Raw genomic sequence first — 27206 nt, 5'->3', positions numbered from 1 at the left:
GATGAGGAGTCTGAGGGTCAGGGAGTAACCTTGCCCAGAGTTAGAAAACTACTAAGAGCAGGGTCTGAAATTGAAACCAAACTTTCTGATTCTGAATTTAAAGCTCTTCCCACTACAACTAAAGTATCTTATTATAAAAGAGGACAAATAAATGGCAAAATACTGTTTCCAACCCATTCTCCCATTCAACAATCCATATACTTCCCTAAGAGTACAGTCATCATCAAGTACTAGCTTATGTGCTTCCTTCTAGAGTGATTTAGACTTCTGGAGAAAAGAAGATTTAAATCCCAAAACAGAATAAATGATTAAGGTATAAGTTCTATCCTTGAATTTTAAACCTAAAACACCCTCACAGCATGACCCTATCAACCTCCTCCACCTCCATAAAAAAGAGGGAATATGGATTCTTCTATTAGCTCTGTCATCCAGAGGGAAATTTAGTCTCTCTGAACACAAAGAAAAATGGCGTGCTGTGTCACTCGTTAATTTGACATACTATTGGAACGTCCTTCTTTCAGTCTCATCTAGGTCCCAGGCCCACTGCCACTATTGGCTTTACCTCTTTCTCTTCTTTTTTCCTTCTCATCCTCATCTTTATATATGAAAGCACACTGACCTTGGAGGCCGAGAACATGGCTTCTAATCCCAGCTCTGCTACTTATAACCTGAAGGACTTTGGACAAATTCAATTCTCCAAGCCTTTTTTTCATCTATAAAATGGGGCCTGTTGGTTTCCTCCAACTGTAAATGTATGCTCATGCAATTCTCTTCTCTTCCCCCACCTCCACTCCAGCTCCCACCACTAACCTCTCACAGAAGACTGGAACTTCCCCCAAAGTCCCCTTGCCTGAGTTGTCTTTCCTCTTATATCCAGAGATATAAGAGATATATATTTATTAACTAAGACATCAAATCGTGGTCTTCTGTTTCATGTTGAATTAATTATGTCACCTGAATCAATTGCAAGCTTCCTGAGGGTTATATTAATGTTTTTGTATACCCTTCAGTACCTAGGAATATCTTGTACACATATCACCTACTATATGTCATAGTTTTTCAAGAGCAATAAAGAACTCAAGAGATCAATGATTTTAGCACAGTTTGGGAAACAATTTAGTCATAGATTATATTGGGGCATGCATTTTATTACTAGAATCCCAAAATGTTATGCTATGAAGAAGGGATAAGGAACATCCATAGTATAAAGTAAGTGTGTGTGTGTGTGGGGGGGGGGTGTCAGGGAAATTTTGAGAAAAAAAATGAAGAAAATTAAGCACTATAAAATATTATGTTTATGATTCATATTTTAAATGGAAAATGTTCCAATTTTCTCAGAGAACCCCTTAAGTATGTAAAATTTGATTTGCAAGCTCCTAATGGAATCTAATCCACTTTACAGATAAAGAAACTAAGATCGTCAGAGTAGACCCCCAATAAATTTTTCTTAATCAATCAAGGATTTTCCTAATTCATCTTAATGTTTGGGAATCTCTTAGATACTTTAGAATACTAACATTAAACTAACACTATCTTTTAAAACAGAAAGTGTAGATTATCTGAAATAAATGACGTGTAACTGTCCACAATAGCCGACCAGCTGTTGGCATGGGCATTGATCTTTCTAATAATTGGAAGGTGGTTTAGGGAGACAACCACATTCTCAGCTGATCATTGTTAGTGCAACATGAGAAAAACCAACTGAGTTAGGAATGTTAACGATAACCACTGGGCAAAGAAAAGCTAGTCAATTCTACTCTAGGACCAGTCATTCTACTCTGGGACCAAGTTCCCAACCATCGATGTCTCCTAGAATGGAACAGTTTCAGAGATTAAACTAATCAGATCAGAAAGAAAAGACCCATAACCTATCTCAACCTAATTCAGTCTAATTTCTCACCAGTCCTCTTTGTAATGTGATCAATGTCCCAGCTGAATCAAAGGTCTCTTTGCTGTTTCTTAGACATGCTCCTGGGTCTCAATTTCTTCATCAGTAAGATGAATGTTTTATACCAAAGGCCTCTATCAAACATCTCTTCAGGCTACTAAAGCCTTCATAATCTACTTATTAGCTGGGTGACCCTGGGTAAGGGACTTCATATCTTAGCATTTGGGTTCCCTAATCCATTGATGGGGATAATAATGCCTCTATATGCCAACATGGACCTCTCTAGGAAGCCATTGAGATTCAAATGAGATATCAGTGGGGGAAAAAAAGTATTTATTAAGCTTTTTGTTCTAAATTGCAAAACACAAATAAAAAAGCAAAGACACCCTGATTTTCAAGAATCCTACCTTGGAATGTAAGAAAACATAGGAAATAACACATCAAGGAATGGAGGTCAAAAAAAGTAACTTTAATCAATTGATAAGCATTTATTAACCACCTACCATAGTCCAGATTTGTAAAGTTCTTTGCAAATATTAAAAAAATTACCCCTCCATGACTGCTCAGCCTGTTTTCTCCACCCAGAATATCTCTTTCCATCTTTGTCCACTAAAATGAAATTTCAATCAAATGATGATCCAGGCTCTCAACTTCATAAAGAAACTCTCATCTTCCTAGCAGGAAGTGATCTCTTTCACTCTCTCCTCCTGCAGTAATTCTTTGGTATTTTCTTTGACTAGGCCCCACATTGGGGGGCTTATTTTATGGGTTCCCTGCTAGGGAAGGATAAACTCAGTTTATAAAATCTCTGAGGACAGGGACAATGTTTTATTCACCTTTTAATCCCCCACAGCACGTCTAGAAGATCTAATCATTGTACATTGAGTAACTTTTAGGAAGGGTAGCGGTAGGCTAAGGACAGAAGGTTGGAAGGATGAAATATGACATCCAGAGTGGAAGGATAGGTACTTCATAATATACTTGTTGAAATGAATTGAGCCCAAGTTCATCCAAACAGAGCCTCTGAAAGGGCTGTTAAATGTTCTCATAAAAGACTAGAAGATAATGTAAGAGAAGCAGACATGGAAGCAAGGGAAAAGAATCTATGGAATTCTTTTACTGTCTGTTTTTGTGGGGAGAAGACGACGTGTGTGTGTGTGTGTGTGTGTGTGTGTGTGTAATGAAATAATGAACCTCAACAATATAGCTGGAATCTAGTATGGTTCTCTCATTAAATAGCTCCTCTCCGACACTATGCTTTAAAATATGGGTTATAGAATCAGAAAGAAGAGGGTCTGGATCCTGGGTTTGACACCTTCTACTTGTGTGACTTTAGATAAACATCCTTTCTGTTTCCTCACCTGGAAAATAAGGGAGTGCTACTAATATTCCCCTCTGACCCTAGATCCAATATTATTTTTTCCCAAGACTCCAAGGTAGTTTATTACTTATCCTTACGATCAAAGACTCAAGAAATCTAAAGAGATGTGTGGTAAATTCAATTGGTAAATCAACTAGACTGGTAGCAAGCGTAAAATGGCCTCTGGTTCTACAGTAGCAACAACACTTGTCGGTTTAGCACTACCAAGGGCCCAGGTCTTGGACCATTCCCTTCCATAGTTAAGTACTTGCCCTACCAAACCCCAAAAAAGTCCAGACCTGGTCAACAAGTTGCTTGGAACAGAGATCTTTCTAAATCCCTGTGGAAAGGGAGCTAGAAAACAGCCAAATGGAAAAAATGGAAACGGGGAGAGGAACAAAATAAGCTTACCTGCAAAGTGAGTGCAGGGAAGGGACTGGATCCCAGGACCAGGGGTTACAGATGAGATTAGGTAGTAATGTAACTTGACTCTGTAATGGTGATAGTCAATGTACTCCAGGTACCTCCAATCACTTCCGGGAGCCCCGCAACTCAAACCCAGAGGGGACAAACAACAAATGTTATCTTCCGCCCTGATCTCACATCTGAGTTAAATTCCACACTCTCAGCACTTTTTGCAGAGTGGGGGTTGTTTGTCTTCTGTGCCACACTTTCCTATGGAGCCAAGGACATGGCAGTCATCATTCTCTTCTTTGCATGTGTCCCTACCCTTTCTCCCTCCATTCCTTAAGTCCAGGATATCTATTATGGAGCTCTCTAGGTTTCCTTCTCTCCTGGAGAGCTTTGTGGATCTGTCTTGGTCATCTAAGGTCACATCCTAATATCACTGCTCTCATCTCCTATATCAACTCTAGAAAAACTGATGCTCATTGGACACAAGACTGGAACCCTAGAAGAGAAACTCATTGTCCTTATTTCTCAACTCTTGTATCTGAACTTGGAAGATAAAAGATGTTATCTCACACATGCCAGCTGAATGTCTCATTAAATTTTATGGCTTTAAAAGATTGCTGAATTTAGAGCCAAAGGACAAGAATTTTGATTCTGCTACCTAAGACCATGTGAGCTTAGACCACAAGATTGCTTCTCTCTGATCCTTAGTTTCTTCATCTGTAAAATAAAGATATTTTATTGTACAATTAAAAAAAAAACACAAGATAATGGCTAAAGTCTCTTTCAGTACTAAATCCAAAGATCCAAAGGAAGTATTACTTTAAGCCACTTGTCATGGAATCAGGAGATTCCCATCATAACAACCAAACAATTTGACATACTTTTCCAAGGTCAACTACATTGGGAAACAAGTCAGCTTTAGATTCCTGAGTTTTAAACACAGGGCAGAATGGGCCTAGTTATCTTCTCCAGAACCACAGCATCAACAACATGGCAGATGATGCTGTGAATTTGCACAGAAAAATCTCTCCAATAACCACATCCACAGGACCATCTGCCAGCCTCCTCCTTTGCAATATTGTTTCCACTTGGCCTCATTTCACCCCATTGTCCCCTAAGCCAAGGGCTAGCACTCAAGATTGTTGTGTCTGCTGGGAAAGGAGAAAACAAGATGCCATGCTCAGCCTTGAGCATGGCCCAAATATGCACCAAGCGCTGATAAGCTTACAGATGTAGAGTTAGAAATAGGGTGACTTTTGAAAAGTCCTTCCAAATTTGCTGGGCAGGAACTTTAGAAGCAAGAGCCCTGATAGCCAATGGACTCCAGATGCTCTCCTATGTCCATCAGTCCAGTCTATTAACAATTCTAACATGTCAGAACAGAAAACTTGTCAGAACAGGATAAAGGGCTGTTTCCCCCAGCAAGATATCAACTTTTTTCCTTAAGGCAACTTCAAAGGTTAGATGAAGCCCAGGCATGAAAAAGTCCAGGGAACCCCTCAAAGAAGCAGTCATTGGATGCATGTTAGAGAGCAAGAGAAGGCATGGGAATAGCTAAATTGAGGCACAGAATGTTTCCATGCAGATGCACGACTCACATCCCTGGAACTGCAAGGAAAGACTTTAGGTGATAAAACACAGGGATGGTCTTTCTCATTAGCAGGCACTTAGTGCAAAGGTCAAGAAGCAAAGTAGTGCCAGGAAGAGAATGATGGAACATAGGAAGAAAAGCAGGGATCCATCAAATGTGTAAAGGTGAAAAAAAATGGTGATATATTATTGTATATTGTGGTCTCTAAGAGATGATGAAATATAAAGAATTCAAAGAAACTTGGGAAGATCTGTATGAATGAAACAGAAAAAAGCAAGCAAAATAAAGGGAACAATTCACACAATGATTCAAAATTCATCATCTTTCCCCTCCTCTAAACTTCCCTATTTTTGTCAAGGGAACCACCATACTCCCAATTACCTAGATGTCATTCTTGCCTCCTTATTCTTTCTCATTCTGCCCTTGTATTTAATCTTTTACTAAACCCTCTCAATTTTACCTTCATAACACATCTTACATATTCCCTGATCCCTCTCTGACACAGTTACTATACCCCAGGTCAGACCCTTATGACTTCAGATCTCTGTACTCCAGTTGAGCCAACACTCCAGTGGACAAATTAATCTTCCTAAAGTGAAAGTCTGACCATGTCACCAACCCATACCCCCCTCTACCCCACCAACTCAATAAATTTCAATGACTCCCTATCATCTCCAGGATCAAATATAAAATCCTCTGACATTCAACCTGAATCCCTACTGCCTTTCAGGTCTTATTATAGCTTATAGTCCATTATGTACTTTGTGTTCCATTGACATTGTTTTTCTTGCTATTTCCCAAACAAGATACTCCATTTCCAGACTCCAGTCATTTTCACCAGCTGACCCCCACGTCTAGAATTCTCTCCCTCCTCATCTCCAAATCCTAGAATCCCTGGCAACTAAAATCCCACCTTCTACAGAAAATTTTTCCCAATTCCTCTTAATTCTAGTTGATAACTTCCTTTTGATTTTCTCCTATTTATCCTGTGCAGGCATATCTCATTTTATTGTGCTTTGTAGATATCAATTTTTTTTTTCAATTTGAAAGTTTGTGGCAACCTGATAAAAAACAAGTCTATCGCTTCCATTTTTCTAACAGTATGTGCTCACATCATGTCTCTCACATTTTTGGTCCTTCTTACAAAATTTTAAACTTTTTCATAATTACTATATCTGTTGTAATGATTTGTGATCAGTGATTTTTGATGAGACAATTGTAATTGTTTTGGGGTATCGCATATCGCTCCCATGGAAGATGTGAAGTTAATTGATAAATGTTGCATGTGTTCTGTCTGTTCAGTCCCTGTGCCTCTCATTTTCCTCATCTCTCTCCCTCTCCTCAGGCCTCCCTATTCCCTGAAACACAAAAATACTGAAATTAGGTCAATTAGTAACCCTACAATGGCTTCTAAGTGTTTAAGTGAAAGCAAAAGTCAATCTATGAGTCAATCTTCATTGTCTTATTTTAAGAAATTTCAACAGTCACCTCAGCCTTTAGAAACCATCACCCATATCAGTCAGCAGTCATCAATACTGGAGCAAGATACTCCACCAGTAAAAAGATGATGAACCACTGAAGGCTCGGATGATGGTTAGGATTTTTTTGCAATAAAATTTTTTAAAAATTAAGGTATGTACATTGTTTATTAGACATATTATTACATACTTATTAGACCACAATGTGTTATAAACATAACTTTTATATGCTCTAGGAAATCAAAAAAAAATCTTGTGACTTGCTTTATTTCCTTTTTGGAGATGGTCTAGAACTAAATCTGCAACATTAAGGTATGCCTGTATGTCTCTTGTTTGTACACAATGATCTACATGATTTCTCCCCACCACCACCACCAGATGATGAACTTCTGGAGGGACAAGCTTTTTGCATTTCTTGATTTCTCAGAGGTTAGTGCTCTGGAATATTAGTAGGCACTTAATAAATGCTTGTCAGCTAACTGACTGAAATGACCAATTGTGATTTTTAGATGATTGATACTGAACCATGCTTCCCTAGTCCCTTTGATACAGAATGAGGCATACATTTTCAGACACAGCTAGTGTATTAATTTGTTTTGTTTGACTATAGGGGTGAAGAGAGAAATCACTGGGAAATGATACAGACTTTTTTTTTTTAAAAACCCAGTATTTTTACATTTTTAAATTTATTTTTAAGGTGCCAGATTTGGTATAAGGAGATCTGGGCTCCATCCCCCAATCTTTTTAATGAGCTAGGAGATAATGAACAAGTGACTTAGCTTTTCTGGGTCTCAGTTTTCTAAGCTGCCTTTCTTAAAGAGCTAAAATAAGAAAATATTCTGGAAACAACAAAGCCCTTTGCAAATATAAAGGATATTAAGCACCATGACAGTTTTAAAGCCAGGGTGAAAAATCTCAAAATAATAACAATAATCCTCAGACTCATCCGTATTTTTCTAGCACTTGAACTCACTCTTTCCCAGAAAGAACAAAGATGGGTGTCTCCAAAGTAACAATGGAAAATCCGAGATTCAGAGGGGCTGAGAAATTTATCTGAGGGAAACCAGCAAGTACATGGTAGAGCCAATCAAGCTTTGATTTCCATTAGATTCAGCTGCCTCAGAAGTGTGTTTGTATGTGTGTGGGGTGGGGTTTAAAGGGTTCCCCTAAAAGGAGAACAATTCCCCCAAAACACCAACACAGCTGTTGAGGAGAAGATGCTTTAGCCCCTGGGAAGGCTTAACCCAAGTCAGGAGGGTGGGACTAGAGTCTCAGCTGCCTCAGCTGTCTGACGTTTGGGGAACAGATGCCTGAGTTGAGAGGATGGCAGACACCCGGCCTCTCTGGACCTCTCCCTGTCATTAGCAATCTTAGCTTTGCTATAAACAGCCTGGCACAGGCCCAAGGCAAAAGACATTGAATTGGCTCTCATCTGATTTCAGACACTCAGCAGGGTTAGCCCAGACTCACCTATAGCTATCCTACCTCCTATAGCCATGTCATTGACTCAAAGGACCCTTACATCTCTTATGTTATACTTATAGGCTCATAGATTAGGGGTATATGGAAAACTAGAGCCCAGCCACCTAGTCCAATCAAGGATCAGAGAGACTGGGACTTACTCAGGATTGTATAAGTATGAAATAGCTAGGATTTTGAACCTAAATCCAAACTCCAAATCCACTGCTCTTTTCATTGTTCTATTGGGCTTTATATTGTGAAGGAGACAGGCATGGATTATGGTGCCCTTCTCCATGTTGTCTCTGAAGAGACAAGGAAGAATCTCCACAGGTTACAGGTGGGGAAACTGAGTCCAAAAAGGTTAAGTGACTTGCCCAAAGTCACACCATGATGAAGCTTGGCTGGAATCTAAAGTGTGTACTTGGAGTCAGGAAGAACTAAGTTCAAATCCTGCCTGGGAAACTTGCTAGTTGAATGAGCTTAAACCTATCTCATTGTCATTTTCCTTTTCTATAAGATGGTGCTAAGCCCTACCTTACAGGACGTTTTGACAGTTCAGTAACATGTACAGCACTTTGCCTTATAGCACTATTTAAATTATTATTATTATTATTATAGTTGTATGACCATGGATGAATCACTTAGCTTCCTAAGATTTAGTTTCTTCAACTTTAAAATGGGATCCATTAGGGGCTGGAGCCCCAGTTCAAACCAACTCTTCAGCTGTTTAATTTTCAGTATAGACATTTAAATCCTCAAAGTTAACAGAATAGGACTTCAGGTTATTATTTTGTTGATTGTCTTAACTTAAGAAGATGGATACCGGCCGTGGAGTCAGGAGTACCTGGGTTCAAATCCGACCTCAGACACTTAATAATTACCTAGCTGTATGGCCTTGGGCAAGCCACTTAACCCCATTACCTTGAAAAATCTAAGAAAAAAAAAGGAGAAATTTAAAAGTAGGGACCACTAGGTGGAGCAACAGAGAGCCTGGAGTCAGAAAAATCTGGGTTCAAATATGAGCTCAGAGACTTGTGACCTTGGGCAAGTCACCTAACTCTGTTTTACTCAGTTTCCTTATTTATAAAATGAGCCAAAAAAGAAATGGCAAACCACTCCAGTATCTCTGCCAAGAAAACCTCAAAAAGGGCTACAAAGGATTACATGATGAAAAAAATGACAGAAGGAAAATAATCTTAAAAGTGTATCCTGCAGTCTATTCCCCTAGAGAGTTTGTTAGTGAACATTTATCAACACACCATTGCTCACAGTGTTGTTATAAGGAAAGGTCTAAAAAGTCCTCTGGATACCTGAGCTATCATTTATTCCAAAGGAATAAAAGTTGAATCACACCATACTACCAGGGTAAGGGAGGAAGACATTGAAGAGATAGAGGTGATGCTATCTGGTGGTCTCAAGAATAGGGACTGTGCTCGTAGCATATACAAATCATCCTTCAATCACTAGCCCATTTAACTAGTCCCAATTTCCTTCCCTAGACCTCAGTTATGTGAAAAGTGAAGCTGAAAATCCCTGGAAAGAATCATCCAACTCAACTTCATTTTACAGGCAAGGAAACTAAGGCCCATATCCAAGTCACCTGATAGTCAATGGAAGATAGAGGATGACAGCTTCCCTATCCAAATCTAGCTCTTAACTTTCAAGGTGTCCTCCCAGAATCCCATATGCCTTTAGATATCTCAGTCAGGCTCTAATATCACCACGTCCTCCCCAAGGTCTCTCAATCATATCTAGGCCTAGGACCTGGAGCTATCATTTAAAAAAAAAAAACAGGCCCTTGTCTTATCTTCCATCCTATTTCTTTCCTTAAGATTTCTGTGGGTAGATTATTTACATATCAGTGGGTGAGCTGAGGCCCCCAAAGGTTAAATGATTCATCTAAGGTCACAAAGCCCATTGGTCAATCAGGTTAAACCTCCAGTTACCTGCCTTTTGACCCAGCTCACTGGGCCTCATAACAAGGGACCAATTTTATTTTGGTCTTGAGAAGAATGCAAGTCAAACTAAGGGAGTGTTTGAAGGGAGGGAGAGGAACAGGGAGAGAAGCAACTCCCTTATTGTTGCCTGAGCCCTCACCAATGACCTGGTCATTGGGCCTGGGCCTGGGACCGGGACCAGGGGTAAGGGGTGGGGGGTGGCTATCCCAAGCTGCTGGGGAGGAGACAAGAGGCTCTTTGTGTCTCTGAGGCTCCTGAGACACCTGTTCTCTCTCCCCTCCTAGCTTGCCTGTCTGCCGGCTTCCATGTGTGCGGCCTTGTTTATCCTGCGGCTCCCACAGCCCCAGCCCAGCCCTGGCTCCCAGCATGGGCCTTTGGCAGCCTCCACCAACACCTGCCCAGTCCTGGCAGTGGGGCCTGGAGGAGACGCACAATCACCCTGCTGTTGACACAGTTGTTTATTTTCAGGAGGGCATCGAAGGGAGGGAATGGAAGGGGAGGGGGACCAACAGGGCAGAGAACCAGCAAAGGCATTTCACAGCCAGTCGAGTTAATTCACAGTTGGTCCTGGAAATCAGGCCCCACTGCCACCACCCACCACCCGCTACCCATTACCCTTACCCCAAGTGCTGCTGCTGTTCTTGCTCCCACCATCACCCGGGTGTTCCAAATGGGCAGTACCTACAACCACACAACCCCATCCTAATAGTCTTGCACACTGGCATAGGACCACACACAAATGAGGAATAATAAAAGTTTTGCAAAACACTCTCTCCACATGCTGGGGAGTTGGGTGACACAAGTATCATCCCCATTTGATTAAAGAGAAACTGAGGTCTGCAGAAATTTCTACTTGTTCTACTTGTACCAGAAGTCTATGAGAATCAGCTTGCATTGGAACCCAGGGGAGGTCTCTTTCTTGTCTGTGTTCTTTCCATAGTCTAGGATACCTCTCTATTAGAGCAACATACCATTTAGAGGTCTGGGAAACATAAAAATATTATCTTATTTGAACCATAAAATAATCCTAAAATGTAAAAGTTACAAAAGTCTCAGCCCCATTTTACAGTTGAAGAAACTGAAACTCAAAACAGTTTGAGTGGTTTGCTCAGAATTTATGACCAGAAAGTGATACGATTTGAATCCATATTTCTCCTTATTCCAAATACAACACTATGCCATGATGTTAAGATGGAAAGTCAGGAACATGCTAGCACATGATTAAAACATAGGATGCTCTAACACACTCAGCCACAAACACATGCCTGAGTTCTTTGGGGTATCCAAGTCTGACACTTGCTCCCAACTACATCTCCTTTCATTTCATTACTCTCCTCTGTCCTTGACATGCTTGGCTCAACCCAAATTTCTCTAGAAGACAGGAGTTTCAAAGACCTCTATCTTGTCATGAAAAGTCTGATTTTGATTACACAGGAGTCTTTAGAAACAAGTGTCAATGGTGGCAATAACTAAGGGAAGTTTGTGGGGGTAGAGTCAGGGAAGAAGGAGAAAATGGCCAATATCACCATTAAAAGCATCAACTCTTGCTCAACCTGGAAGAGACCCCAGGGATTATCCAGGCTAATCTTCTCATTTGCATTTGAGGAAACTGAGGCCTAGGGAAAAAACAGACCCATTTACCCTATTCCCACCCAGGTCTTCTGGCTTCACAACAAGCCTCTTTTCAATTCACCATACCCTCCAAACTGAAATTTTAGGGGGGGGGGGGAACATATAGGCTTCCTCCCTCAGGCCGCAAGTAAATCCTCTATCAGACTAATCTAACTCTTTCCTTAGAAATTCCTGCTACTTAGTAATTTCTAATTTGAGTTAAAGATCATCTCCAAAAAGCTCCTTTAAAATGCAAATAAAATGTGAACATTATCATTAAACTATAACCTCCTTGAGCTAAAGAAATCTAGGCGAGAAGAAAGTGACAAAATTCACTTCAAGAGCAAAAAGTGAAGATTATGTGGAAGGGTTTTATCACAGAGTCAGAGAGAGTGAGGACCCCAAACAAATGTATATTGATTATTGACTGACTAGAGGGGTGGGTCCACTGGGCATCAAGAAGTCTATGCTGGTAAATGTCTAAGCTGGGGGCAGATCTCTCTATTACTTTCTGAAGTCTAAACAATCACAAACAAAGGCAAGTTGGGATTTTATAGCATTTGTAAATGTTCACCCTGAAATTTTAATTAGATTTTTTCTCCCTTCAGCTCACCCTTGGGAAGAAGGCACACACAGATAGTTTGAGAGAGCCTTACCCATCCGCCCCTCAACAATCCTCATTCTGAACTTACAAGAGCCCAACAGCTTTGCCCTTCAGCTCCAGAAGATTCATCCACCTCCGATCAAATTGGAAGAAGGCTATTGCTTAGTAGAATAGAGTAGAGTAGGAACTACAGGTCTGGAGAGCTGGGTTTGAATCTCAGGTGTACTGCTAAATCCTTGAGTGAACTGAATCAAATCAGTTTCCTTTCTCTGGGGCACAGTCTCCTCTTTGTAAAAGGAGAGGTTTAGAGAAGCAAGTTTGTTGTTTTTGGATGGACAGCTGGTCTTACGAGTCAGGAAGGCCTGGTTTGAAGTTCTAAACCTGTGACAGATTGGCCGGTTAATTCTGGGCCATTCAACTTCAGCTCTCATAAGACTGCTGGGAAGGTGACTATTCCTACTGTTATAAAGTTTCCTATCTGTAATTTTGGATTGCTACAATGATGGAATTACAGATCTGATAAAAAAATGAAAAGAAATGAGAGAGTTCTTAAGGGCTAAACAGTCTATGAATGCAGGAATCAGAAGATAGGTGATATAGGAGGGGAGGAAACCTGACTTGGGGACCATAAGACTCTTCCTAACTGCCTACCTAGAATGGGACAGAAAAGAAGTCCTTACTCTTCCCTTTCCAATATTAAGGACTTTCTGATTGCCAAGTGCTTTACAAATATCATCTCATCTGAGCTCACAATAGCCTTGGGAGATAGGTGCTAATATTCCATTTTATATTTAAGGGACCTGAGGAAGACAAGAGCTAATTAGTTTCTCTGTCCAAATTGGAATTCAGTTGATCCCAGGCCCAGAGTCCTACCTATCTATTGTGCCATCTAACTGGATGGAATTTATTTAAATACATGAGGTCTCAGTTTCTTTATCTGCAAAATGGGGCATTTGGACTAGAGGAACTCTAACATCCCTTTTGGTTTTAAGGTCTGCTACACATGCAGGTTGGGAAAAGGAGTGATAGGGGTAGGTGGGGTGGGGGAGAGGAGGGGAGAGGAAGGCTCACTCGGTTTAGACTCAGAAGGGGGGTGGACCTGCTTGATTTTTTTTAAACCTATTTCCATTTGTCAAACATTCACTCTACCCGACAGTCATCATGAGGACCAGATGAAATCATGCAAATGCTTTCTGTAACTCTAAAATTCCTGATACACAATAGCTATTATCCACTCCAAGTCAGGACTTGGAGGTAAAATGAATGAAGCCCATTCCTAGTTTCTTCTACTTTCCCCCACAGTGAACAGTTTATACCTTACCATGATGGGCTCCTCCACCTCCAGACTCCTATCCCCCAGGACAGGGCACCTCCATAAAGAGAGTCAACAATGTATTTACAGAAAAGGAGCCTGGAAGGACAGAAGGGATGGGGAAAGGAGGAGGCAGGGATTTACAGTAGTCACAGGTGCAATTCTTCCTCTTCCAAGTCTTCCCATTCCATTCTTAAGAGGGATAGTCTCTCCCAACCCCCACCCCTACAGACTCCCCTCTGTTTTCCCCATCCCCCCACCAGATTTATCCAGCCTAGACTCAACCCCAGGCCCCAGGGGGGTGGAGCTTTCCCCTCCTTCCCACCCCCACCTCCCAAAAGACATCCTCCAAAGAGGTTCCCTGGATTGGGTTCCCTCAGGGTAAAGACTAGCAGGCCTCTCCCTCCATTTTTTCTTTCTTCCCCTTCCTTCCCCAGCCCAAAACAGAGGTAAGGAGGTTACAGACAAAAAGGCAGGAGACCTATTGTTCCAAACAAAAGATAAGAGGAGAGGCTCTCCAGGGAGTGGCCTCCCTCCCCCCTCTCCTCCCCAGTTGCATTCCAGGGCAGACTCCCAGCCTTCAGTCAGGCTAACCCAGAAGGCCTTAGTAGCCCCTGCCTTTAACCCTTTCCTTACCTTTCCAGCCTTTTCCCTCCCTGTTCAGGAGAGTGTCCCTGGAAGAGATATTCCAAGGCCTCCTTAAAGGAAGGGAAGGAAAATGAGGCACAGTAGGAGAATAGAGGGACTAAGCAGATTAGCATTCTTATGAATTATGATGACAATAAATTTAACATTTATATACCACTTACTATGTGCTAAGGATTGCAATTATTATATTACACTATCTTTACAACAACCCTGGGAGGTAGGTGTTATTATTCCCATTATATAGAAGAGGAAACTTGAGGTAAAAAGGAGGTTAAGTGACTTGCTCACAGTCACACAACTGGTTAAGTCTGAAATCATATTTGAATGCTGGTCTTCCTGACCCCAGTTTCCACACTAACTACTGGTGCCACCTAGTTACCCCAAGAGTGGTTGGCACTCATCCCTCTTCCACCTATCCAGAATTATACCTATCATGATATCAAGATTAACAACCCTGAAATATTCTGAGCATTTCACATAAGGACATATTTCCCATCCCCACCCTAGGCCCTCCTATTACTTATCTATCATCCCTGTCCTTCACTACTTCCAGCAAGGACTTCTCTTTTCTCATTTTGAGATCATCAGTGAAGTCAAAAATATAGATTCAAATCCTACCTCTGATAGTTTCTACCTGTGTAACCTTGGGTAAGTTCCTAAGTTTCCTAAGCCTCAGTTTCTTCATCTATAAAATGAGCAGATTGTACTAAATGTCCCTTACAGTTCTAGATCTAGGTATAATCCCTATGTATGCTATGTATGAACTTTTTATTCTCCATCTTTCTCCTTCCTGATTTATTCTCCCATTCCTTTCACCCTCTTCCTTTAGTTTTTTTTTTTCCCTCTTAGGTTCAATGTTCCCCTCAGGGAGATTGTTTAGTTGGTATTTTTGATTTTGAGTTGTTTTTTAGTCAAATCCAACTCTGGGACTCCATTTGAAGTTTTCTTAACAAAGATATTGACTTGCCATTTCCTTCTCCAATTCATTTTCCTGATGAAGAAACCGAGTCAAACATGATTAAATGATTCGCCCAGGTACATACCTAGAAGTGTCTGAGGCTAGATTTGAACTTAGATCTTCCTGATTCCAGGATCAATGTTCTATCCACCGTGCCATCCAGTTGTCTCTAAACCAACACTAATGGCCTTCAACTGAAGAAGAGACTGGGTTAAGAGTCAAAAGACCTGTACTCTGGATTGGGTAGATGACACTGGACAAATCATGTTCTCTCTCTGGACCTATGTGACCCATCTGTAAATGGGGACAATTTGCTCCTTTTCCCAGAAGGATGGATGGATAGATGATATATATATATATATGTATATGTATATGTATATGTATATATATATGTATAATATACATATATGTATAATATACATATATGTATAATATACATATATGTATAATATACATATATGTATATATACATAGATAGATTGATAGATGGAGAGATCCTTTCAAGTCCATCATCTATAGGTACAGATCATATCTCAATAAAAAGAAGGAAAGCAAGTCAGTTTTTGTCTTTGATTTTCCTCAAAGAGTCTTTTCATAAATATTCCCTTTAATATTTCCTCGTCACTCATACCACTTGGTCTGCAAAAATCCCTAGAGTTTCCTTCCAACCATTCTTTAGCACTTTAGGTATAGTAGAAACCAAAGAATTTGGAGTGAGAGGGTGGAAATTTTAAATCCTACTTTTGTCACTTGGTCTCAATTTTCTTATTTTTAAAATGAAGAGGTTGAATTAGCCAACTTCAAAGTCTCTTCCAACTCTCAGTCTATGATCCTCCCCTCTCCACAAATATACAAACACATTTACACACATATACATACACCCCCAGAGCCAAAGCTCAATTTCATCAATTGTTATCTACTTTAACAGTGGGGTGGAAGTAGTGAGGGTTAATGATAGCTGGGATCTATGGGAGAATTCTCCAGGATCTCCTGAGGGAGAGTATTTCCTTCCCTCTTGGTCTATGTCCTTCATTTAATGTTTAGAACCCAAAATGAAAAAGCATCAGTAATAAAAATAAATTCTTCCAAAGACTGTCATTTATGGGAGCTTGAGAGGAAGGTAAGAGCAAGACAAGAGGGTTACTGAGTGGTGAACTAACTGACTTACTACCAGCAAGGTCAGAGAAAAGACCTAATCCCATGAAGTTAGGATGGGAATGGGAAAAGAGAGGAAAGGACAAAAGAATATAGGATATTTGTGGTAAATGAATGTTATAGAATATTAATGTGCTATAAGAAACAATGAAGACAATGAATATAGAAAAGCTAGGTAAGACATTTAGATCCAAAGTAAAGAAAGTAGAAATACACAATAACTAAAAGAAATTGAAAGAACAATTAAAACTGAATGTGGGAAATCATAATGGTCAAGCTTGACCGTTAAATATAAAAAGGAACCTGCTTCTCTCCCCTTACCTACTCTATTTAAAAAAAACAGTCTGTGGTTGATGGACATTAGATGATAACAGATTTGATTGCTACATTGGGGTGAGATATTTTTGAGGGGAAGGGATTGATTAGTTATGTTTGACTTTGTGACCATATTTGAGGTTTTCCTGGCAAGTAGTTTGCTACTTCATTCTCCACCTCATTTTACAGCTGAGGAAAGTGAAGTAAGCAGGGTTGAGTGATTTGCCTAAGGTCATGTAGCTAGTAAGCAGGTCTTTCTAACTCCAGGGCCAGCACTCTAGCCAGTGTATCACCTAGCTCCTCATGATGTATCAGTTTTGCTGAAATGTTTTTCTCCTCTTTTTTTCTTCTACTGTGATCCAGAGGGAGAGGGAGAGGGAGGTGAGAAATGAAGTGGAAAAATGCAGGTGATAAAACAAAATCTATTCAATTGAATTTTTAAAAATGTATTTTAAAAAAATGAATAAATGTCTGACTGAACAATAGGACACTAGATCACCAGCCTTCTGGTTCTGAATAAGCCCCAAAATCACCAGGAAAGAAAGGACACTATGTCTGCTATAAAATCCCTCCACATTACAATCTCGTTTCACCCTCCCAACTTCAGTTTCCACAGTCAATCAAATTACACTGATATTCCTACTTCTGGATATATCTATGTCCACAAGGAGGTCAAAACCAGAAAGCACTAAAAACAAAGGGAGTAACCATCAACTGAAGGATGACTGGAAAATGGTATATGAAAGCAGTAGTAATAATAATTATTGTGCCCTTAGAAATGACAAATCCAAAGAAAGATCATAAGATTTTTATAAACTGATATAGAATAAAATAAGTAGGAGCAAGAGAACAATATGATAAATGGTTATTACAACCCAAATGAAAAGATAACCAAAAGGAAGTTGAACTCTAAGCAATAGAAAAAGTAATCAAGGTCCAAGGGAAAGAGATAATGAAATATGCCTCCTCCCTCCTGGCAGAGATGAGGAAGGCTACTAGAAAAAGAATATTGTCTATTTTTTCGGGCATCTATATATCAGATGCTTTGCATTAATTGCTTTTCTTTGTCATAAAGAGGGGGGGAGGGTTCAATCTGGAAAGAGGAGGAGTGGGAGATGATTGGAATGTAAAATCAAAAGTCATCATAAAACATGCACTTATATTTAATTATACTGACCCCCTTTGGAAATTTAAGAAAGAATAACATAACCCAGCTATTTGTCAGCTACTGAGTAAGGGTACTTAAGACTTTTTTGTCCTCAGTCTCTCCTCTGTAACTAGTCTCACTGCCTACCTCAACCCTGGTGACCCTGAGAGGTACCTTCCTCGCACTTATCTCCCAAAAAGCAGACAACCTGAGTCTGGTTGGGGGGGGCGGTGCAGGGAGAGGGGGCTACCAGCTGTACCATGGCCCTAGAGACTGCAATTTCCTCCCTGAACTGGTTGGGAATAGGACAGGACAGTGTTTGATTTCTCACTACATCCCATTCCACATACAGCACATTCCATTCTAAGCACAGCAATTGGGGGTGGGGGTGGAGGTTGGGGTTTGGTCCAGATGAGGGAAGAGAACACTGCAGACTCTGCCCCCAATGTCCCAAGAGGAGCCAGGAGTCTGGCCGAGATTACAAACCAATAATGGTAAAGGGAGTCAGGTCATCTGGGCCTGTCCCTTCCCCCTTATGCAAAGCTGACACTTCCTCTTCCTTTCCCTTCTCTCTCCAGGGCTAAGTCACTGAAACCTAAGCTGTGACCATGTCCCCAGCAGTCACAGTAGAACAATGGTTTGGGGGGGGGGCAGTGACTGGACATTAATACCCATCCCACACATATTGCAAAAGGCCATTTAAATGCTAAGGTCATTGAGTAGAAGAGTCAGAGCACACATATTAGGGGAACAGAATTCCAGATTTATTGAGGATATCGAGTCTGGGGGGGGGGGGGCTGGGGAGAGCTAAGGGGATGATAGGGGATAAGAAAAAGAATATTATTTGAGGGGTGGCTAGGTGGCGTAGTGCATAAAGCACCGGCCTTGGAGTCAGGAGCACCTGGGTTCAAATCTGGTCTCAGACACTTAAAGATTACCTAGCTGTGTGGCTTTGGGCAAGCCACTTAACCCCATCTGCCTTGCAAAAACCTTAAAAAAAAAAGGTAAAAAAAATGTAAAAAAAACAAAGAATATTATTTGAGAAGGGTAGCAACTAGAAATTCTGCCTTCTACTCCTTTCTCACCTTTCCCCATCTCTATCCTGTCTTCATAGGATTGAGTCCTGATTTTATCTTGGAGCAAGCATGTCAGCTCACCATTCAGTGCCTCAGTTTCCCTGCTCACCTTGTTCTGCACAATCTCCATTCCTCCCACAAATGATCATCCTCTGGGAAATATTTGAAAGTGACTTACCCTAAGTGGTATGGTACAGTAAGAAAGATCTAGTCCTTATGCTAGTCCATGAGTTTATGCACAGAGAGGAGGCAGTATCTATCCCTGATGACTTCCTCTTAATCTTACTCCCCTTGGCTCGTGCTTTCTCTTCTAAGAGGAAGAATCTGGGAAGAGAGAGGAGTTACAGCTGTTGCCTTCTCTCTATCTTCTTAGCCAGGCTCTTTCTAAACCAACCAACTGCAGAGCAGACACTGTTTAGGACTCTGCCTTATATACTCTAGGAGCTGAGCAGAGGGGCCTCTTAGAAGAAAAAGGAAATTAGTGGGTGGAGGAACTTTCTGGACATGAGGAAAGCCAAGTCCTTTTCACCCTAAAGGAGAAAAAAATTCAGAAAAGGGGGTCACTAAGATATGTGTTAAGCAACCAGGCAGGGCTGGAATTGAGGAAAACAGATGCTTTGAGAAAAACCCTTTACCTACTGGCAGGATGAGGGAAAGGAGGCAGGGAAGAGGGAGGATGTCTCTAGAAAGAAAGTAGCACCACAACCAAGATAAAAATGTTATTAAAGACAGAAAATTTCATATACAATAATGTGTATATATTCAATATACAATATTTCATAATATAATATCTGTGTTTTAATGGAAGGAACCTTGCATTTGAAGTCAAAAGACCCAGGTTCAAATCTTGCTTCTGTTACTTTTTCTGGATGTGCTCTCAGGCCAGGCACCTGACTTCTCTAGGATGCAATTTCATCTTCTATAGTAATAAAAGTATTGAATTAAATCACTTCTAAGATCCCTTTGGGCTTTAATATCCTATGATTTTTATGAACTCTGACTTTCAGCTAAGGATACCCATTCAATTCAGAGGATCCAAGTAATGCTTTAGGATCCTTTTGCCAACCTCTCCTATCCAACTGAAGCAGTCTGTTTGGCATACTAATGCATCATTGGTAGAATAGCAAATTGGTTCAACCGTTCTGGAAAGCAATTTGGAAATAGGATAAGAAAGTGACTAAAATGTTCAAATCCTTTGACCCAGAGCTCCCAATGCCAGACATAGCCCCCAAGGATGTCAATGACAAAAGCATTCTCATATACATCAAAATATTTAAAACAGCACTTTTCAAAGTAGCAAAGAACTGGAATCAAAATAGACACCCATGGATTGGGGAAAGGCTAAGGAAGTTGTAACGTGTAAATGTAACAACATGTTATTCTGCCAGAAGGAGACTACAGAAAAACAAAGAATGACTTAAATAAAACTGATAAAAAAATGAAGTAAATATATCCAGAAAATCAACATACTCAGTGACTATTTAACAACCTAAGTGGAAAGGACAACAACTGAAACTGAAAGTAGAGGTGAAGGGACAATGAATATGGGGGAAAACATCTCATGTTGAACTTGATGTATTTAGATAGTGTTGATGAACTTTTTTCATCTCTTTTTTATTCTTCATTAGGAAAGGTGGTTTTGGGAAGGGGAAGAGGAATGATATATTGAGAAATGAAGATAAAGTTAAAATAAAATATATTAATAAAAAGTAAACTTTTTTAAAAAAAGAAATAAACTAACTATTTTGTTAGCTACTGATAGGGAAGGGGTAGTTTAATTTGTGGTGGGAAAGGTAATTGAGAGGAAGGAACAGGAGATTAAAGGCAAAGGGACCCCTCAACTCAGGAACAAGTCAGGTATGTCATTGCCTCTCCTTCCCCCATATCCATCAAAAATTGTGGGAATAGACTGGCTTAAGAAAAGGCTCGATTCTTTAAACACTGGATCTTCACCAATCAGGCTAAAGGAGAGGAAGGGGGTGGGGGGCAGAGTAGGTCTCCTCTGAGACCTCATTCTCAACCTCCTGGCAGGCACCATGATCATCACCCGAGTGAAGAAAGCTAGATTCTAGGAAGGAGACCAGCAGAGTGTGAATGCAGCGAGTTCAGGCAGAAGCAGGCCCTCTTAAGCAAACAGCGAACACAAAAATAACTCCATTCAAAGCACGATTACTGAGCTTCCAACTCCCTCAGCCCGTCCTTCCAACACAGTTCTTTTCAAACATATGGCCTCACCCCTGAATGGGGGTGAGGGGGTGGTGGTTGTGAAGGAAAAAGGTCCTGTTCTATTGGTACTGCCCTCCCCAGGAAGGTGCCAGCTTCATTCCAGTTTCCCAGTGTCCATCTCAAAGCACCCTGTCAAACTAGAATCCTGGAAAAGACTCAATTAGCATGTCAGCTCTGTAGTCAGACACTCGTATCTCTTGTACCATCCCTCTTTACACACACACACACACACACACACACACACACACACACACACACACACCCATTCACCATACCGGATCCATAGTAGGTACACTGTGAATGTTGATTGATTTGATCTCTCATTCACTTAGCTACCTTCAGAAATGTTAAGGCTAAGTTTCCTTATTAGGGGAAAAGGATAATATAAATAGTGGGGGGAAGGGGTTAGAGAGAGGGGAATGTCTTATAACACTCACAGTACCAGGGAGAGAATTGGAAATATGTCCGTTCATTCCTGATTTCTACTATACCTGAAAGACAAGTGGGCCAAAGACTACTGGCATCTTTGCTAAAGTTTCTGCATCTATGTTAATGCCATTTCCTGTCTAGAATGTCTTCTCCTTAAATCTCCACTTATTAAAATCCTGCCCATCTCACAGGATCTGGCTTAAATGCCAATTCCTCCTTGAAATTTTTCTTAATCTCCTTTCTCCAAAGATTTTCTCCCCTTATCTAAATACACAAAGCACTTTCCTCTATATTTATTTAGTTTTTGTTAAAGCAATGGGGGCTAAATGACTTGCCCAGGGTCACACAGATAGTAAGTATCAAGTAGCTGAAGCTGAATTTGAACTCAAATCCCCATCTCCACTTTGCCACTCAACTGCCCCTCCTGTATATTTATCATATGCTAACATATAAACTTGTATATTGTCCAGCTGGCATAAGAGCAACTTAGCTCTCTATAGAATTCAATGCCCAAGACCAAGTCCAATATATGCCACCTTTTAAAAAAAAGATCTATGAAATCTTCTGTGTTTAAATTTAAAGACAAAGAAACACTACCAAAACAGAAGGGCATTTCAGCATTAGTTTTAAAGAGTAGTCTAGGGCTTCAAGAGGCTCAATGACCTATCTAGAGTCAAAAAACTAATAATTGTCAGAATCTGGATTTAAAGCCAACTTTGCCATACTCGGAGGACTTCTCTCCTGTCCACTAGGTCCCACTAGCCATTATCTAATAGGTGTCTAATAGCACAGAAACATCCTAAGTTTGGGGAATACAAAGATTTTAGAGGGATGGAAGGATACGTAATGAGAGAAACCTTTTTAAGAAAGAAAAAATTGAGCAATTGTGATTGAAATTCTGGTGAACTGTTGCTGATTTTTAAAAATGTTTCCAAGTAGCAACCAAATGGGGGGAGGGGAATTAGAGAGGAATGGAAAAGTTTATTCTCTTTGTTTAGGGGTAAATAATAATAAAAATCTCACATTTCTATTTCAGACTGACATTCATAAAGAATTTTTAAAGTTTATATTATATTTTACATAAATTATCTTAATTGATCCTCATAATAATTCAGAGAGCTAAATAAAAGTCACAGGTATTATCTGTTTCCATTCTTTTCCCCCTTTTTTTGAGAAGAGGATACTGAGGGTCATAGAGTTAAGTGGAATCAATTTTCACAGAACAGTTAAATCTAAATGGGATTTAAACCCAGGTTTCTTTTTAATTTAGAAGCATGATCCTCACACTTCTATAAGGGTAATGATGCAAGTAGTAGCAGAGGGAAAAGATTTAGAGTGTTCAAGTGACTTGCCTAAGGTGACACAATCATAAGCAAGAGTCAGGGCTAAAATCTTGATTTCTACTTGATTAAGACCCAGAGTTGATCTTGTTCGTCTTCAATAGTCTCTCTTCTCTCCACTGGTCTAACCTATTTCTAGAGATTTCCATTTAACAGCACATACTTATAATATCCCCTAGCGTTGCATGAATTGAAACCAGATTAACATTCTCTTCCAACCTATTAGAAATACTCCCAGGTTGGGGCATTGAGGAGTCAATTAGGTGACAAAGACCACTGAAGTTGGAAATCAGGAAGACTGAGATAAAATTTACCCTCAAATACACTCAGACACTAGCTTGTGACCATGGGCAAATCACTTCTGTTTACCTCAATTTCCTTAACTGTAAAATAGGGATAATAATCTCTCAGAGTTGTTGTAAGAATCAAATAAGATAATAATTGTAAGGCACCTTTCGCAGTGCAAGCTTGGCTCATGAGAAGTACCATATAACACTTATCACCATCATCATCATCACCATTATTAATATTATTCCCCTGAGCTCCATCTATCTTCCCCTACTTACAGCAGTGGGAGGTTCTTAAATAGTAAGCAATATAAATACAGCCTAGGGGGCAGATACCCAGGAGGAAGAGGCCTTAACCTTTCCCTGGTGACTATACCTCAGGGCCTGAGACATCTGGGGTTCCATCTCTCTCAGGAAATTCAGCAAACCCCACTGACACAAAAGCACATCCAGTCCTGGAGCCTGCTGCCAAGAAAGCTATGCACTGGGGAAGACTGTCCTGAGTTTTCTTCCACCAGACAGATTGGGTTGAGTGGAGAGGGCCCCACCAGGGAGAGATGAAGGGAAGGGTGGGGTGAGTAGAATGTTCCTTTCATTAAAACCAGCCAAACAACCAAAAAGAAAACCCCAAAAGGAGGTAGTGAGGTGAACCTAAACAGAAGATCTAGGACCTGGATATCCTTAATCTCTCTTCTTTGAAGTCCAAGATTTGTATTAATTAATTTCATGCTCAAAATTATGTTGTTCTAGATTGCCCACAATCAAGAAGGAAAAAGGGGCTTTACCCTGCTGCAGTTACTAAGTCTGATCCATTAGCTCTGACCTCTCCAGAATTTGTGGGGTTTCAAAGAGGGGAAGTTGACTCCCTGTTTGTCCAATGGAAAGTTGAGGTCCCAAGAGTTATTTGCCCAAGGCCAGATCTCAAATTCCAGAGTTTGGTCAGTGGGCTCGGGTTCACAAAGAAAGGGGAGGCCCAGGGTGTCTGAAAAAATCAAAGCAGCAATTAAATCAATGCCTTCCCTTCATCCCAGCAGGCAACAGGGCCCCTTCATACGCCTAGTTACCTAGGGCCCCCGGGAGACCCCACAACACCAATACACTTAGCGTCTCTGTCTTTGTCTGTTCTTTCTCTGGGTTTGTCCGTGTCTTTTTTTCTCTCTATCTCTGTCTCTCTGGGTCACACTGACTCTGCCCGGAAATTCTCACGGAGAAAAAGCAAACTTCCCAGGAAAACTTCCAGCTTCCTCCCCAGACTGATGTCGTGGGGGCCTTTGCCAAGAGGTCTGGCGGAATTCTGAAGCCGCTGCCAATTCCTTTGGGGTCAGGAGCCGGAACCACCCGGGCGAGTCCAGGGTCTTCCCAGAAAGCTGCCTCCCCCTAAATTCAAAACTCCTTCCCCTGCCCTTCTCCAAAAGGGCACAAGCACGCTCCACAGCTCCATTCCGGCTCCCTATGCCGACCCTGTGCCTGCGACGAGCGGCCCGGAGGGGGCCGAGCAGAGCAGCCCGCGGGAGAATCCCCCAAGCCCTGGGCAGCTCCAGCCAGGGACACGTGTGTGGTGTGTGTATTTATATATTGAATCCACTTTGTATGAAAACAATGGCGAGCCGCCGGGAATGGGACTAGCCCCGTCCCCAGACTTTTATTTTGCAAGATCAGGACGAGAACATTCACCTCGGGGATTCTTGAATTAAGAAATAAGTGGGGATGAGGAAGGGAGGGGGCTGCCTGTGTAGGGTGGGGGGAAAACTAGAGAGAAAGAGGCGAATTAAGACACAAACAGGATGCCGCCTCCCCCATCTCCTCTGGGGAATGAACCTAGGGCTGATTGGATCGGGGTGGGAAGGGAGGGAGGGGGCGAGCAGAGAGGGAAGGCTTGGACTGATAGCCCAGGATCTGGGGACAATTCCTGGGGCTGGTGTGGAGGGGGTATGTCCCAGAAACCCCCGCCCCCTCCCTCCACGAATATACAACACACGCACACAAATGCACACACACGCGCGCGCGCACACACACACACACACACACGCACACACACACACAAAAACCTGTTCCCGCTAGGAAATCATTGTGACTGAGCCCCACAGACTGGTTGGCGAGACAGGGGCCCGGGTCAGTGATCAGGGAGAGAGAGAAGCCAGACAGCCGCTAGGCAGACGCGGGGAGTTAGGCAGACACAGAAGGACCCAGCTCGCAGCCTTGTTTCTCTTCTCTATCTCCGCACCCAACCCGCCCCCCAACCAGGCGGCTCCGTACCCTTCTTCTGGCCTCCCTCTCCCCAGGATAGGAGAACCGGGTCTGACAGAGTGGGCATCATACCTAGGGCTGGCACTGCCTGAGGGGCAGAGGGGTGGGGGTGGGCACCACTTGTGGGGACCAATGGGTACCCCAGAAAACTTTACAAGCAGATGGAAACTCGGTAGAGGCCAGAACTGAGGTGTCCCCCCAAACATGTAAATACGCCTGTCAAACTTCAGGTGTCTGAGGGGAGGCGAGGGACTCCGAGGGGTGAGCGGGGCTGGGCTGTGTGGGAAAGAGGAGCGGACTCTGCTCTGGTGTGGGGGGTGCTGGGAGAGGACAGGGCTGGCAGGGCAGGGCAGGGCGCACTTACTACTCTCCGGCTCCGGCTCCAGCTCCGGCTCCGGCTCCGGCTCCGGCTCCAGCTCGGTCCTTGGCTGGGGCAGGGCTTCTCCCTAGGGACGATCGCCGGTTTCCGAGGCTTCCAGCTCACATGCCCCCAACCACGTCCAGGAACGGGGAGGGGTACGAAGGGAGCTGAGAGTGTGTGTGGGGGGAGGGGGAGGTGAGGGGTGCTGCTGCTCTCCAGGCTCCCGGCGCCCTCGTCCTAAGGTCCAAAGCTCCCGGGCGGGGAGACTGACGTCTGTCGATGGTCACCGGCGGGTTTGTTTCCCGGGCTCCGAGCTCTGCCCTGGAGACCCCGGAGCTCAGGAGCCGGTGCCCTGCTGGTTGCCGGAGACTCCTGGGGTCTGTCCGGAGACTGGATACCCCGAAGCTCTCTGCCGCGGTAGCTCCCTCCCTTCCTGCCCTCAGTTCCCGGCTCGGAGTTGGGAGCCCCGAGTCCAGATCGCGGGGTCCAGATCGCGGGGTCCAGATCGCGGGGTCCGCTCTGCTCCGGGGCTAAGTCCAAGAACCGATCCCCCCCCCACCCCCCCGCGTCACACTCACAACACAGGAGACAGAGAGAGGAAAGGAGGGAAAGAGGAAAGGAGAGAGCTGCTCACGGCTGCAGCTACTGCTCCAGAGGCTGTGGCGGAGGCAGCTGCTGCTGCTGCTGCTGCTGCCGCTATTGCTGCTGCTATTGCTGCTGCTGCTATTGCTGCTGTTGCTATTGCTGCTGCTGCTATTGCTGCTGCTGCTTCCACCGCCTCACCGGCTCTTCAGCTTCCGAGGAGAAAGAGGGAGGGAGACAGAGAGCCGGGAGGAAGGGAGGGAGGGGAAAGAGGGAGGGACAGACACAGAGCTCCCCCTCTCGCCCTGTCCATCTAGGCATCTCGCAGCTGGCTGGACAGGAAACCTCTGTTTAAAGGGGCAGAGCCCAGGTTGCCCAGGGTGATAGGGGGCGGAGGAGGGTTGGGGAGGAAAGAAAGAGAAAGGAGGAAACTAGGTCGGATGACTCCCCCTTTTCCTTACTCCGCAGGTACAGGTGTTCCTTCTTCCAGTCCTGGGTCCTTCGAGTAAGACCACAAGTCCCTTCTCCAGGCTCTGCTCAAGAAGGTTCATTTTTACATTTGCAAGCCTCCTCGGACAAGATCCCAAAACCTCTCCAAGAAAAACTCAGCTTTCCTCATAGCCGGGAACCCTCTTTAGGTCTAACCCAACTCCCTCTTGCTGCCATTTTAAAAAAAGCCAGTCAGACCATCATTTTTTTCCTGGTCTTTGCTCGGAGGAAAGAGATAGCAGTTCATTTTAATAAAGACCCTTCCTAAG

General features: G+C 42.4%; 1 protein-coding gene across 5 annotated transcripts in view; it reads right to left on the bottom strand.

Annotated features, from left to right (window-relative positions):
• Nucleotides 1–26763, bottom strand: part of SOX13 (SRY-box transcription factor 13) — an 80247-nt gene extending 53484 nt beyond the window's left edge. The window contains exon 1 of one of the 5 annotated variants that reach the window (XM_074222432.1): nt 25870–26763. The gene's annotated coding sequence lies outside the window, so the exon portion shown is untranslated. The other 4 variants (XM_074222428.1, XM_074222430.1, XM_074222429.1 and 1 more) reach the window with 4 other exon arrangements.
• Between the last annotated feature and the right edge of the window lie 443 nt (nt 26764–27206).

The sequence above is a fragment of the Macrotis lagotis genome, chromosome 2 (genome assembly GCF_037893015.1).
Source record: "Macrotis lagotis isolate mMagLag1 chromosome 2, bilby.v1.9.chrom.fasta, whole genome shotgun sequence".
NCBI classification, from domain to species: Eukaryota; Metazoa; Chordata; class Mammalia; order Peramelemorphia; family Peramelidae; genus Macrotis; species Macrotis lagotis.
This window is presented reverse-complemented; position numbering and strand designations above follow the sequence as displayed.